The sequence below is a fragment of the Panthera tigris genome, chromosome A1 (assembly GCF_018350195.1).
Source record: "Panthera tigris isolate Pti1 chromosome A1, P.tigris_Pti1_mat1.1, whole genome shotgun sequence".
Taxonomy (NCBI): Eukaryota; Metazoa; Chordata; class Mammalia; order Carnivora; family Felidae; genus Panthera; species Panthera tigris.
The window spans coordinates 58,694,370-58,709,500 of NC_056660.1; the positions used below are offsets into that span (position 1 = coordinate 58,694,370).

The 15,131-nt window shown below is 35.5% G+C and overlaps 1 pseudogene; it reads left to right on the top strand.

Annotated features, from left to right (window-relative positions):
• The first annotated feature begins 13,755 nt into the window (after nt 1-13,755).
• LOC122231047 lies at nt 13,756-14,160 on the top strand (annotated as a pseudogene).
• The last annotated feature ends 971 nt before the right edge of the window (nt 14,161-15,131 follow it).

Sequence of the window (15,131 nt, forward strand, 5' to 3'; positions counted from 1 at the left end):
CAATAAACTATTTTTTTTTTAATTAAAGTATGTGCCTTGTTTTTTCAGATACAATGCTATTACACATTTAACAGACTACAGTACAGTGGAATATTAAATTCATTTGACTTGTTTTATTGTGACATTTGTTTTTTGCAGTCGTCCAGTACCAAACTGCAATATCTCCAAGGTATGCCATGCCTGTTCTGTGTTTTGATTTTGTTTTTTGTTTGTTTGTTTTTTCAGTAAGTTTGAATACAGGAGATTATGCCAAACTCCTGGCTAGTTTATACAATCCATTATCTGTGGTCCTCATTTCATACACACTTGTCATATATTTTTTTCATGCTTTTTGATCCAAGAGCAACTATATCTTTATGCCAGTATGTTGTCAATATTTCATAAAACATCATGGAGGTACTTGAAAATATTTGTGTTTTAAGATCAAATTTTGTTGTAGTTAAGAGATATTTTGATGGAAGTTTTTAGTAATAATAGAAATAAATTGTAACATTATTCTTGCAGTGAAAAAGTAAAAGAAAAATAATATTAGATAGTTTTATTATACATATTTATTAAATTTGTCCAAATAAATAGAATTTAGAATTTGTTATGTGACTTCAAAGCTATTTCAATTTCTAATTAAAATCAAATTTTTGGTTTTTGTTCTTTTTTCAAGTTTATCTATTTCTTAAGGCTCTTAAAAATTCTGTTATTGAAAATGAGAGAAATGGTACTATATATTGCATAGTAATAATTAGTTCCTTTTATCAAACCAATGTGTGTATAATACACTGATAGAAAATTTCTGCTTCCACAGTAGTTAATTAAAAAATGCTTTTGAAGAAATCCATTTATTCTCTCCTTACCATTTGCCTAAAGGCAAAGGAATTTCTACATAGATCAAAGGAATGATTGTAGCTATTTCCCTTGTCTGGGAGTTATGGCAGTCTTTACAGGAAGCTGGTGTAAACATGCTCCGTTTTTACATACTTGTCATTGAATGTTTCACATACTAGACCTTAAGTGATTTTTAAGTTGATGTACATGCTAAACTATAAGTTGTGTGATCATTGTGGAATTTCTAATAATGTAGCTTACTAAATAAATATTGTACTATCATATAAAGGCATATTTTATTTTACTTTTATCATTAATAAAACCTACTTTAACACTATATCTGGGTATTTATATCATTTATGGTATTAAAAGTATAATTCCCATTATATTCTAACATTTAAGATTATTAATTGGTCATTTCAAATATATAATACTCCCATAATTGAAATAAATTTGGTGGTGAACCTCAAGCATAAAATTTCCTGAAATCAATATTCATATAAAGTATTTATGATGATGCCCATAGGTATAATTTACAATGTTAATGTTGAAAATTATGAGTTAGGAGAGGATATGTGTGCTTATTACATAATGATATATTTATGGCTCTTGAACCACTCAAGAAATCTTGGTATCCTGCGAATATACATTAATTTATTTATTAAATATAATTGAATCATTTAGTTACTCTGTATAGTTTATATAATCGATATTATTTTAGTGTATGTTTTTTATACCATAAAAAATTAAATATAGTGAAAAATACTGTACAAATACCCAGATGTGTTAATATTATATATTTTAACATATTACGTAGTGATATTTCATAATCATTGGCCAAAAACAGTGGTTTTCTTTTCTTTTTTTTGTTTTAATACTTTTTTAATGTTTATTTTGAGAGAGACAGAGCACAAGTGGGGGAGGGGCAGAGAGAGAGGGAAACACAGAATCCAAAGCAGGCTTCAGGCTGTAAGCTGTCACCACAGAACCTGACATGGGACTCAAACTCATGAAGCATGAGATCATGACTTGAGCTGAAGTTGGTCACTTAACCAACTGAGCCACCCAGGTGCCCCTAAAAACAGTAGATTTCTTAGATGTCAAAATTATTTTAAAGTCTTTCCTGGGGCGCCTGGGTGGCTCAGTCGGTTAAGCGTCCGACTTCAGCTCAGGTCACGATCTCGCGGTCCGTGAGTTCGAGCCCCGTGTCAGCTCTGGGCTGATGGCTCAGAGCCTGGAGACTGCTTCAGATTCTGTGTCTCCCTCTCTCTCTGCCCCTGCCCCGTTCAAGCTCTGTCTCTCTCTGTCTCAAAAATAAGTAAAACGTTAAAAAAATTTTTTTAAATAAAAGTCTTTCTTGCATCATTTAAAATTTTAAACTCCTAGAAAATATAAATGTTTTTCTTTTTTTTTTTAATGTTTATTTATTTTTGAGAGAGATAGAGCACAAGTGGGGAGGGGCAGAGAGAGAGGAAGACTCAGAATCTGAAGCAGGCTCCTGGCTCTGAGCTGTCAGCACAAAGCCTGATGTGGGGCTTGAACCCATGAACTGTGAGATCTTGAGCTGAAGTCGGATGCTTAACCAACCAGGCACCCTGAAATATAAATGTTTCTAAGTATGTTATGATAACCTACCCATTTTCATGAGAGGTATGGTATTTTATAAACACTTGAAAGAAAACCATCTCGTAAAACACAAGACAATTTTTACAGACCCCTTTTGCCAAATTCAGTATTTTATCCACAAACATTTCTGAACGAAATTGCTTTATAAACTTTCTTTGACAGCTCTGGCTGCTCTTCTTTTTTATGCAATTCAAAGTATACCACGTGACAAAGACTATATATAATGACTTCAGTTGTACTGGTCATCCCTGTTTACCTTTCCCACAAAGTAGCCCCTCTGGTAAGTGTTTCACTTTTTTTTTTTTTTTCCAACGTTTTTTATTTATTTTTGGGACAGAGAGAGACAGAGCATGAACGGGGGAGGGGCAGAGAGAGAGGGAGACACAGAAACAGGCTCCAGGCTCCGAGCCATCAGCCCAGAGCCTGACGCGGGGCTCGAACTCACGGACCGCGAGATCGTGACCTGGCTGAAGTCGGACGCTTAACCGACTGCGCCACCCAGGCACCCCAAGTGTTTCACTTTTAACCCTTAGGAATAATTTGCATTTGGGGCAGAGATACTCATTACTCTATGGCATACCTGTCCTGGTTTATGAGTACCTAACAGAATATTAGCTTGCATGTTTTTCTTCTATTCTTTACATCCCAGTGACTTGATGTTATCTTGATATTTACCCAGTGGACACAACCTACTACAGCATCAGTAATCAAAGCTTTTATAACAAATTCCATAAAGAAAGGCCATCAGTGGTGGTTCCAGATGGTTAAAAAAAAAAAAAAAAAGGAAAAGACATTAATTTCAATTTTTTTCTTTAACTTAACCTTTATGTCATCTTACCATATACCTCAACTACTCCCCTTTCCCAAACTGCAAAAAACATTGGGCCTTGAAGTCTTTTTTCTCCCCAAGCATTTTTCAGTGATTTTTGTGTTTTTATTGTGGTTGTCATTTATTGGTTGGTTGGTTGGTTGTTCCTGGAACCAATGTTTACTTCTTTTATGATTTATCTGCAGTTGATTAGAACTATTGAGCCACAAAACATCCTAATTCATAATCTTGGCAGATACTGTCTTGCAACACTAGAATGGGTTATTTAAAATATCTACTGTGAGATTCTGCTTGAATAGCTGATTCAGCAAATTCCTATGCAGTGTAAATGCAGTTGCTCATTGAACTTTCCAATTGCCAATTTTGTTATAGCAGCATTTTCATGGCCGCTAATTCAGTGACCACCCATGCATCTGCTCTTCAACCTTCAAAATACCTTTTTCTAAATATTCACTACTTTTCCTCTCGTTTTTTCACCAAGTTTATACCTTCAAAAAGTCATTTTAATGGCGTGTGGGAAAAGATTATATAAATGAGTATATTTAATCTGTCATCTTTTATCAGAAGTCAGCAGTATATTTTATGTATAGTAATGGAAAGAATTATTTTTTGGGAAGTATTATAAGAGAAAATTTATTTTACCTTAGAAATTTTGTGAGTGCATATCTTAAAGTCAGGAATGGAAATCCAACACGCAGTAAATATTTTTAAATTAAAGGCAACAGGAGGATTTAAGAATATGGTGGTAATTACTGAGGTGAGCATGCTTTTATTACTTGACTGGATATTCTGTGCTTATTCATATTTTTATCATGGAATTATTCTGTTCTTATTTATTTTGCACTAGAATTGATTTCTCATTCAAGCTGTCAGAGTACACAGTATCCATTCACACCTTGTTACGAATCTGTCAAAAATTAACACTTTTTAAGTGGAGCGCAAGGTGCTGGAAGGTGAGCTGAGGTTCAGTAACGGCCCAAGAGAACGTGAGCAGAGAAGTTTATCACTCTCAGGTCCTGAAGGAAGTGCATGGCATGCCCCAGGGAACCACACAGGAAGGTCTAGGCAGTGTGCAGGCAGAGAAGGTAGAGATACAGGCAGGACCTAGGGTATATTCCTTTTAGGGTTTGTGGGTGGAGTGATTTGCAGTTCCTGAGATAGGCCAGGTTGGAAAACTCAAACCTAAAGAGCAGATTTTGATAAGCTCCTCTGGGGTCTTATCGAAAGTGTGCCAAAGAGGGGGAGCCTGGGTGGCTTAGTCGGTTGAGTGCCTGACTTTGGCTCAGGTTATGATCTCACAGTTTGTGAGTTTGAGCCCTGCGTCAAGCTCTGTGCTGACATCTCAGAGCCTGGAGCCTGCTTCAGGTTCTGTGTCTCCCTTTCTCTCTGCCTCTGCGCCCCTCATGCTCTGTCTCTCAAAAATAAATAAATATTTTTACAAAATTTAAAAAAATAAAAAAAATTTAAAAAAAGGTGTGCAAAAGAGGAAGGCATTGAGAATCAGAAGAGATTGTTGATCACAAGAATCTCTTGTTCCCACAAGGGCTGTTGGGAAAGTCTTATCAAGAATTTACATTCCCTTGTGACCATGTTTTTCTGTCTAGGGAATCTTGTTTGAGGGGCTAGTGTTAAGTTTAAGGCTTCTGCAGGTTCCTGGGCCACACAAAATGGATGCTGAGGCAATTGTACCGTGGAGTATTTTAGCTAAACTTTGCATTCACCTTTAGCTAGAAGAAACAGTGACTACCTTTTGTCTAAGGCAGGCCCAGGGATTGTCAACCTCTGTGAGTCCATAGGATGAAAGCCATTTCCTACTTTCTTGAGTCATTTCTTAATCAGAAATATTTAAATTATATCATTCTTACAGGTGTCTGTCTAATCCCAATTTTGACTGATAGCTTATTATATTGCATCATAATAAGTGAAGAATTCATGCATTTACAAACAGTGATTTGGTTATGTGATTTAATAAAAGAGAATAACTTAAGTGAAACAATCCTTTAGATCAGTTTAATTTTTTTGTTTTTTAATGTTTGTTTATTTTTGAGAGACACAGAGACAGAATATGACTGGGTTAGGGGCAGAGAGAGAGGGAGACACAGAATCTGAAGCAGGCTCCAGGCTCTGAGCTGTCAGCACAGAGCCCGACGTGGGGCTTGAACTCACGAGCTGTGAGATCATGACCTGAACAAAGTTGGATGTGGACGCTCAACCGACTGAGCCACCCAGGCACCCCTAGATCAGTTTAAAACTGTTTCAGAGGAGTACTTTCCTAAAACATAATAGAGTATAATTAAAGCCTGTTTGTAGAGAATTTCTAACATTAGAGTTTACTATATTTCCTTTATTTTTGTTTCAAGTTTTAAAATACTTATAGTTATTTGTGATTATTCTTTCCAGTGATTTTTTTTTCTTTCAAATTAGGTCAGTGATGGAAGGAAGAAAGAAAACTTCCATCCCCATCACACAAATACAATTATAATGGGGTCAGATGAAAAGTTAGTAAGAGATGTCCCAGTTTCTTAACTAAATAAATTGGTTCTTTATACAATAGTACAGTTTTCCTTAGAGGATTCATCAACAAAGAAAGATAGCTCTCCTTTTTGGGATTTTCTGTTTACCATTTGTAAGGTCATATTTCCTGTCAACCAGCAAGAGATTCCAATAGTAATTGTTTTGTCACTCAAAAAAATGAAATATCTGTAACTATTTGGCAACATATAGCCACAAGGCTATCGTAGCAAATTAAAGCCATTTCTGTTCAAGTGACAAATATGCTTTATATCCAAATGGGAATACCCTTTGAAAATAGTTTGTTACTTCATATATTTTTGTTTTCATTAAAGTGACTGAACATTTTATTCTATCATGATTCTCATATTTCAGAAATCATGAAAATTTGTATTCAGATAATTTAACGTTAAAAGTAGTTTTCCTAGTAACAATGCAAATACATTTAATTTATTTAACTAATTTAAATGTTAATAAAATTCACTTAAATAATTACAGTTATAAAAAATGAGTTCCTAGTAAAATAATAAATACATTATCCATGCAGATGAAGTTATTACATTTAATCTAATTTAATGCCAGCATTGAGACTCAAACTCTGTAGATTCGTCTGATAGTAGACTAAATTATTTTTGTTGACAAGAATCTACTTATATTAATGTATAAGGAGCCTATTAGGAAAAGAGTTCATTCTCTAAGAATATCTTTAATAAAATTAGGCCTAATACTTTGTCATAGTTTTTTTTTTTTTTTAAATGTTTATTTATTTTTGACAGAGAGACAGAGCATGCGCAGGGGAGGGGCAGAGACAGAGAGAGAGAGAGAGAGAGACAGAATCTGAAGCAGGCTCCAGGCTCTGAGCTGTCAGCACAGAGCCCGATGCAGGGCTCGAACTCAGAGACAGTGAGATCATGACCTGAGCCGAAGTGAGATGCTCAATCAACTGAACCTCCCAGGCGCCCCGTGTCATAGTTTTCTAAAGCAGATGGTTTTCTATTTTTTTAAATCTTTTTTTTTAATGTTTATTTATTTTTGAGAGACAGAGTGAGAGTAGGGGAGGGGCAGAGAGAGAGGGAGACACAGAATCTGAAGCAGACTCTAGGCTCTGAGCTGTAAGCACAGAGCCCGACGTGGGGCTCAAACTCATGAACGGTGAGATCAAGACCTGAGCTGAAGTCAGATGCTTAACTGACTGAGCCATTCAGGTGCCCCAGGTAGGTCTCATTTTTATAACAGTAATAAATCAGAGGAGAAACTAAATAATAATACATATGTGTCAAAATAAGAATGCCATGGCACAAATGGAAGGAAATGCATCCTTCCCACTTAACAAAACATACCATATGTAGTTCTAACAGAAAATGATATCCATGAGAAATAATAACTCTGCAGTGACAGAGCAAGCAATAGTGATGAAGAATTAGTATATTTGAATAATATGTTCATGGAAGGGACCAGAAGTTTTCATGAAAAGACACATATCCTATGAGAACTGAAAGTTGAAAAAGTATGGTGTTCGGGGAATAGATGGAAGAAATGTAATTGAAATAAGAAATAATAAGTATCATAGTAACACTCTATTTTAATGTTTATTTTTGAGAGAGAGAGGCAAAGAGTGAGCAGGGGAGGGCAGAGAGAGAGGGAGACACAGAATCCAAAGCAGGTTCCAGGCTCTGAGCCATCAGCACAGAGCCCGAAGCGGGGCTCGAAATCACAACCTGTGAGATCATGACCTGAGCTGAAGTTGAATGCTCAACTGACTGAGTCACCCAGGCGCCCCACACTCTATTTTAAACCCTGGCCTGGAGACAGTGACTTAGTTATATACATATCTATGTATTTATATCTGTATCTATATCTCTAACCTGGTCATCTTGAACATCAGTCCCATGGAACATGTTTCCACCATTTTAATGATGAAGAAATTTAAGGATAGCAAATTAAAATGACTTATTTAAGGTTGCAAAATTAGTAATTTCAGTGTCTAGATTTAGAATTGATTGTGTCTAGTTTGAGTCCAAAATGAGTGCTTACTCTCTACAGAATCTTAGGTTTCCTCAGTGATGCTTCCGGTGCTACTGGTGATAAAGCAGTATTGAAGGTGTGATCAAATTATTTGGGGGTAGAGGACACTGTGTAAATTATTTTTCAAAAATATTACATCTTGCACCCCCCAAACCAAGATGGGGAGAGTATTGTCCCTATCACATTGACACTCTCTGTGATTAGCCATTGCATCATTGTTCATGAAATCTATTTCCCCAACTCTGGATGTTAGGTTCATCCGTGTGATTTGCATTGCTCCATAAGATGTTAACAGTTGTTATGGCATCAGAAGCTTGAATTGTATTTGGGTGGTTGTTCCTGTCCTCTTGTAAATCTGCTATTGTCCTGTGAAGAAATGGTCCAGATAACCCATTGATTGAAGGAGGATAGGAGACACATGAGCAGACGTAAACTTTGGAGCCAAGCCAAGCTGAGTTCTGCCTTTATTGATTAATCCCCTGCCAATTAGCAGATAGATAAGAGAGAATAAGTGGTTATTATTTCAAATAGTTGAGTTTTAAGATGGTTTGTTAAACAGAATTTTTGTAGAAATAGCTGACAGACATAGTCACTAGCAATATACTTCAACTTTAGAATTTCTATTTTAATACTTGCATATATTAGAATTCCAAAAATATTTTCTCAAAATAGGTTACTGATCCTTAGAGAAATAGAAAACCACTTTTTTTTTATATTATGCCATCTTTAAATTCATTGATGCATCATGAAAATGTTAACTGTTCATCACATTTTTGCATATTTTATTCTGATCTATATTCCTCTAAATGCAATCGAAGCTATATGTAACTGATTCTTAATCAAAACATTGAATAGACATTTCAGCAATCTGTCCACTTAAATCTGCAATCACTAAACTACAAAAAAATTAGAGATTTTTATGAGAAGAGAGGTAAATTTTGCCTCATTACTTTCCTAAAAAAATAGTTCAGAGAGAATATCAGGGAACTGAAGTATGCAAAAAGAATCCTATAGGTATTAATCAAAAGGTGTATCGTCATTAACATAAATGAGCAGCTGAAACCAAACATAGCCAATTTCATGGAGCTATGTGGCTAGACATACTACACTCTTAGTTCTGGTAACAGAAACTGACATTTAACGAATAAAAATTATTCACAAACTTTTCTATTCCTTATTAAGTTTTGAAATGTTTGTGTGTGTCTGTAACTGCAGCATTGCAACACTTTAATGTCAAATGAACACTTTCATTGAATGTGACATAAATGAGTAATATCTCAAAATAATCAACTACTATAATATATTCAACTATTTATAAAAAATTCCAAAAACCTATTACTGTCTCTTAGCTTGTGACTAGTTAGGAAAAACATGCACATGTTTATACCTGAAAGTCTTTTTTTCTCATACTTAAATTTATTAGTAATTATCTTTAGGGGAAAAAAGTTTCTGCTTTCTCATAAGTTGCCGGATATAGTCAACATTATGGTTGGTTTTAATAATGAGTACCTGAACACTGCTAGAATCCACACTTTGGTTAATTAGACATCAAGGAATCTGGCATTCTTTAAATTAGTGTATTTGCTAAGTTTATTTGCATTTTTTATTAACAGCATTTACGTGGCCCATTTTATGACTCAGGTGTTTTTTATTATTATTTTTATTTTTTATTAACTACTTACATATATTAGCTTATTTAATTAATGTGGTCTTCCTAACCTATGACTTAACAAGAGTAGAAATAATTCAGTGAATTCCAAAAAATATGCAAGACAAAATAACACCAGAAACAACTCCAATATCAGACACGTGACTTAGATCAAAGTCAACAACTTTTTTCAGTAAATCTCATATATTTTAGGCTTATAAAGCCACAAAGTCTCTCTGGTAGTTAAAGTCTGCCAATGTTGTGCTAAAACAACTATAGACAACATGTAAATAAGTGGGCATTGGTCCGATAAAACTTGCTTTATAAAATGAGGTAATGGGCTGGGTTGAGCCAGTGGGTCACAGTTAGGTGTCCCCTAACTTAGATGGTAAGCGATGGATATGATTCTGGTCATATGAAAGTATAAAGGAAACCAAGGACATTGGCACTAAACACTCCAAACCTTGTTTCCTTGAGACCTGTTCCTTTTTGGGGAACTAAAAGCATTCCATGTTCATTAAATTAAAAAGCAGAAAAAGGAACTGTGGTAAAAGATAAAACAAAATCATACATGGTACCACAGGTGAATATAATGGAATCATATCATTTTGTGATATGTAAAGCCAAAACAAACATTCCTTTTTTTCCATTGGCAGTATATGAAAAGGACTCAAGGAAATGAAAGTTCATTTTGAAAAGAGGTGGTAGTTATAAAGATATTAAATCATTTCCACAGATTTTACCTGTGATTGTAGACAATTACTTTGTCAGGATATTTTCTTGGCTTCATGACTGTAGTTGATAAAAGTAAAAAGATCATAGCAAATCTTTTTCTAATCTTGAATTTTGAAAATATAGTAACTCAAAAACACTAACAGCAGGATAGTAACACCACTTTTACATATGAAAGAGATCACATTTAGTTTCCATCTTGATGAGAAATTTATGACTTCTGGTGTATTTGGCTAGCAGAGAGGAATAGAACAGCATGGCCCTGGTAGAAAGAATTAAATACGTCAGTATACATATTGTGCCAAGCAAATGGAACAATTTACAGATTGGGAGCAGTGCAAAGTGTTGTCATTCTGGGCTAGAGCAACATCTATCTTTTTATACAGAAATAGAACATTCTGTTCAGTGTGTTCCAGCCTTGGCTCTCAGTTCCTAAGATAAATCTCAACCCAGAACAAGTCAGTGATAGGATACAGCAGAGAGCATAATAGAGGCTTGACAATGCAGTGATTAGTTACTTAACCTGAGAACTCAGAGACTAATCCATATGATAGAACATACAGAAAACAAATTGGATATGCAAATGTTTCCTATGTTTGAAATGACCCACATTATAAATAACCCTGCCAATTTACATATTGAAAATTAATAAATGTACATGTTCTTTAAATATGGCATTTTAATCCTCAATACTTTGGGTCAGACTGTTAACAAATAGTCATATAATCCAATTTATTTGTGGAAAATGAAAAAAAAAAACAGATTGTTCACTTTATTTTTTAGTATTTTTTTAATGTTTGTTTATTTTTGGGAGAAAGAGACAGGATGAGCAGGGGAGGGGCAGAGAGAGAAAGAGACACAGAGTCCAAAGCAGGCTCCAGTCTCTGAGTTGTCAGCACAGAGCCCTACATGGGGCTCAAACGCACAAACTCCAAGATCATGACTTGAGCTGAAGTCGGATGCTTAACTGGCTGAGCCACCCAGGTGCCCCAGATTGTTCACTTTAGGCAATAACTTACATATGACCAAATGACAGATTCCCTTGGGTTTTCATAAAACTTTGTTAATATAATTAACAAAGACACTCTTGGATTCCTTTACAGTTGATTGTTTATATGTCTGTGTCCCTTGAAAGAACTAGAGCTACTTGAAGATACAAATTGTTGGAATTTGTATATCTAATACCATAGTTGGGATGGCATATATCCAGTATTCAGTAAGTAATTGTAAAATTACTTCAATTGAATATAACTTTTTGTTTTTGTTGTTTCTGGAATAAGATAATATATATGGGAAGCACTCTTTTTTTTTTTTTTTTAATGTTTCTGATTCCAAGTTAGTTTCGAGGGTTTATATGTCTTGGGTTAAAGTAGCAGTTGAGAAGCACTGTCTATTATAGCATTTTCTGTGAAACCAAGTAAAAGATCAAAACTCATGAATCCTAGACATTCAGATACATAAACTATGATATTTAAAAACCAAGAAAGAATTTCCACTATCCATATGATAAAAATGAATTCAAAATATTCTTACCCAGGCTTTCTCTCATGTCAAAATAGTGTTTTGTTTTAAAGCATTAATTCATCTGAAAACAAAACAAAACTGTTCTAAGAATCAGAGACCCAGTGTCATACATTTGAGTAAATAGTTCACTGAAATAGATGCATAAACCACAAAATTCACAGACTACCCAATATACTAGTGTAATATATTAGAGAAAAGATTATGCTGATGTATTGAATTTACAGTAAATAAAAGAGTTCAGAGGTTTCTTGTAAATACCAGAAGCATCACCACTGTTTTAAGTTTAAGCATGTGTAGGATAAACGATAAAAGTGACTTTTCATTCACGGATAGATCCTTCAGATAACCAGATTTGGTGGTGGCATCATTCAAAATGTCCAAGCAGAGGACCTGAACAAATATTTTTCCAAAGAAAAGGTGCAAATGGCCAAAGGTACATGAAAATAGTGCTTAACATTACATCACTGAGTCATCAGGAAAATGCAATGCAACTGAGAACCACAGTGAACTATCATCTCACACCTGGTAGATAGCTCTTATTAAAAAGACAAAAGATGACAAGTGTTGGGAAGATGGGAGAAAAGGCAATCAATGTATGCTGTTGGTTGGAATGCAAATTCCTGCAGCCAGTGTGGAAAATAACTTAGAGATTCCGCAAAGAGTTATTCTGCTATAAAAAGAATATCCTGCCATTTGCAGCAATATGGATGGACTTTGAGGGTATTACCAAAGTGAAATAAGTCAAAGGGAGAAACACAAATACTGCATGATCTCACTAATACATGAAACCTAAAAAAAGCCAAAGTCCTGGAAAGAGTACATTGGTGATTGCCAGGGGCTGGGTGTGGGGAAAATCAGGAAATAATGGTCAAAGAGTACAAACTACCTTTTATAAGATGAATAAATTCTAAGGATTTAATGTTCAGCTTGGTGACTATTTTTAATCATATTACATAATATACTTAAAATCTTAAATACTTAAGATCTTAAATGTTCTCACTCACACACACAAAGGTTAAGTGGGGTGATGGATGTGTTAATTAACATTACTGTGGTAATCTTTTCACAATATATATGTGTATCAAATTATCTTAAATTACACAGTATTTATTATGTGTCAATTACATCTTTAAAAAGTTCGGGGGTGGGGGGGAAGGGAGGAGCCACCAGAAGAATAGGATACTGAGGAAATGCATAATGTCATGATATAATTTCAGTAATTTTTTTAATTCTTAAATTTGGTGGGTCATTTAATGGTCTTAGTTTGCTCACAGTCAAGACAGATGAATGTATGTAAATAAATAAATTACATAAAGTACAAAGTGTGTTCAAAAAGCCACTGGCAGAAATCAAAATGATTTTGTTGAATCAGCAAGCAAAACTAATTTTTGACTACTTTATGACCTCTTCTAAAGTTTTTTTCATTGGCAACATAAAGATATGAAATGAGCAGGGGCTGTAGGTAATGGACCAGAGTGTGATTCCACCACCCTTCCATGTACATAAGCTTGGACATAGTGTATTATGTTACCTAATATCTTTGAGCCTGTCATAACTAATTTGTGAAAAAAGAAAACATTTTCTTGCTTCATTATAATACACTATTTAGGAAATGTATCAAAAAAACGTGTCCAGGCTCATTAAAATGGTCATCACTATAAGTTTTTAAATATTTCATTGATGCTGTTCATACTAGGTATGAATACTATGCTCGTACTATGGCAGGGATCAAGATCACACAGGTTGATGACACAGTGCAACTTATGTTTCAAAAAATCCTGAAAATACACCAGTGCTAGAGGAAAAGTGAAAGTTATTTGGGCAGGAAAAAAAAAAAAAACACCATAGAAATGTGTGAAGTAAGTTAAGCTGTGAAAATAAAAGTACCAGGCTGAGGCAGGTGTGCAGTTGGCAGGCCTGGAGGGTGTGAGTCCTCAGCCACCTGGCCAGCCTGCCTGAGAAGAAGTGATAGCAGGAGCCCACCGCTGTCTGTGCTGCCTCCACCTCTGTCGCTGGGAGGTCTGAGTGCCAGCCTGCAGCCATGGCTTACTGCTTGTGGGAAGGGAAGGGTCAAATCATGTTTGTGAACAAAGAAGACCATGAAACTCTGAGCAATGCCGAGCTGGTGGCTAATGATAGATAGCTATGATCCATAAGAGGAGCACGGATTGATCCTACCAAATGGAGACATTAACTGGAATTGCCCATGCCTTGGTGAAATGGCCAGTGGCCCCTGTGGGGAATAGTTCAAGTCGGCCTTTTCCTGCTTCCTGACAAGGAGTCAGACCATGTATATCACTTCTGGGCCATGCAGGAATGCATGCAAAAATACCCTGACCTCTATCCCCAGGAAGATGAGGAGGAGAAGGAGAAGCCAGCAGAACCTTTACAAGAGGGAGATCCCACTGAGGCCACTACAACCAAAGAAGAGGAAGGGTCAAGCTAATGAAGGTCACAGGCACTGAACTCCAGTCCTTCTGCTGCAAAATGATGTGAACCTTTTGCAAAATGCCTTTTGTTCATTCTCTGAGAAGGTGCCTTTCCAAACTCTACTGTTCTGTCCACTATAATCTGAAAAATAACTTTTTTCGATGAGGGTCTTGGTCCTTTGACACATACAGTGGGAAAACTATGTATGTCTTACATAAACCTATTGGCAAATGTGACTGTCAGTTTTGAATCCTCAGATTACTCTGAATTTTGTCACTTTGAAATAATGTGCTGACTATGCTCAGCAACCAAAAATCGTTATTTGGGAGTGTCTTGTGAGTGAGCTGATTTATTTGATTATATTCCTTTTAGTAGATTTTATACCCTTTTGGGAAATGAAACAGAAACAGAAACATCTTCCTTTAAAAATTCTGGAGCGGGGCCATTCCCAATATAAGAGGCCAGATGATCAGATACTTATTTCTCAAGATCTGTCTTGACTGTGTTTCATCTCTGATACATTTTGGTTTCCATTTTTGCATAGAGCTCCAGGTTTTCTGTGTTTGGAAATTTGAGCTTTGGACCCTCTGAGTGAAAACCCCTTTCTAAGTGAAGAGAAAGGCTGGTTTTGCTGTTCTTGTTATTCCAAAAGCCCTGGTTTGGGGTATGTGTTCACAATGGCTCTGTACCAGCCTGTTCAGATGCATGTTCTTGAGAGGTGAGGACCTAATTGCTACCGAAGTAGCAGCCAAGAGAAGAAATGATGTAAATTAAGTAGTCAATTGAAAGGAAAACGTGACTTTTACCTGAAAAAAAAGTGAATGTCAGATAAGAGTACTCAAACAATAAAGGAAAGAGAGAGTAGAGTGTAGAAATTTTGTGAACTTAAAGTAGAGATCCAGTTTATGGGAATATGCACTCAGCATCTAGCTAGTAGTTAGATGAAGGGAAAACGATGGCATAAATGCATAGACAGATTTGAGAAAT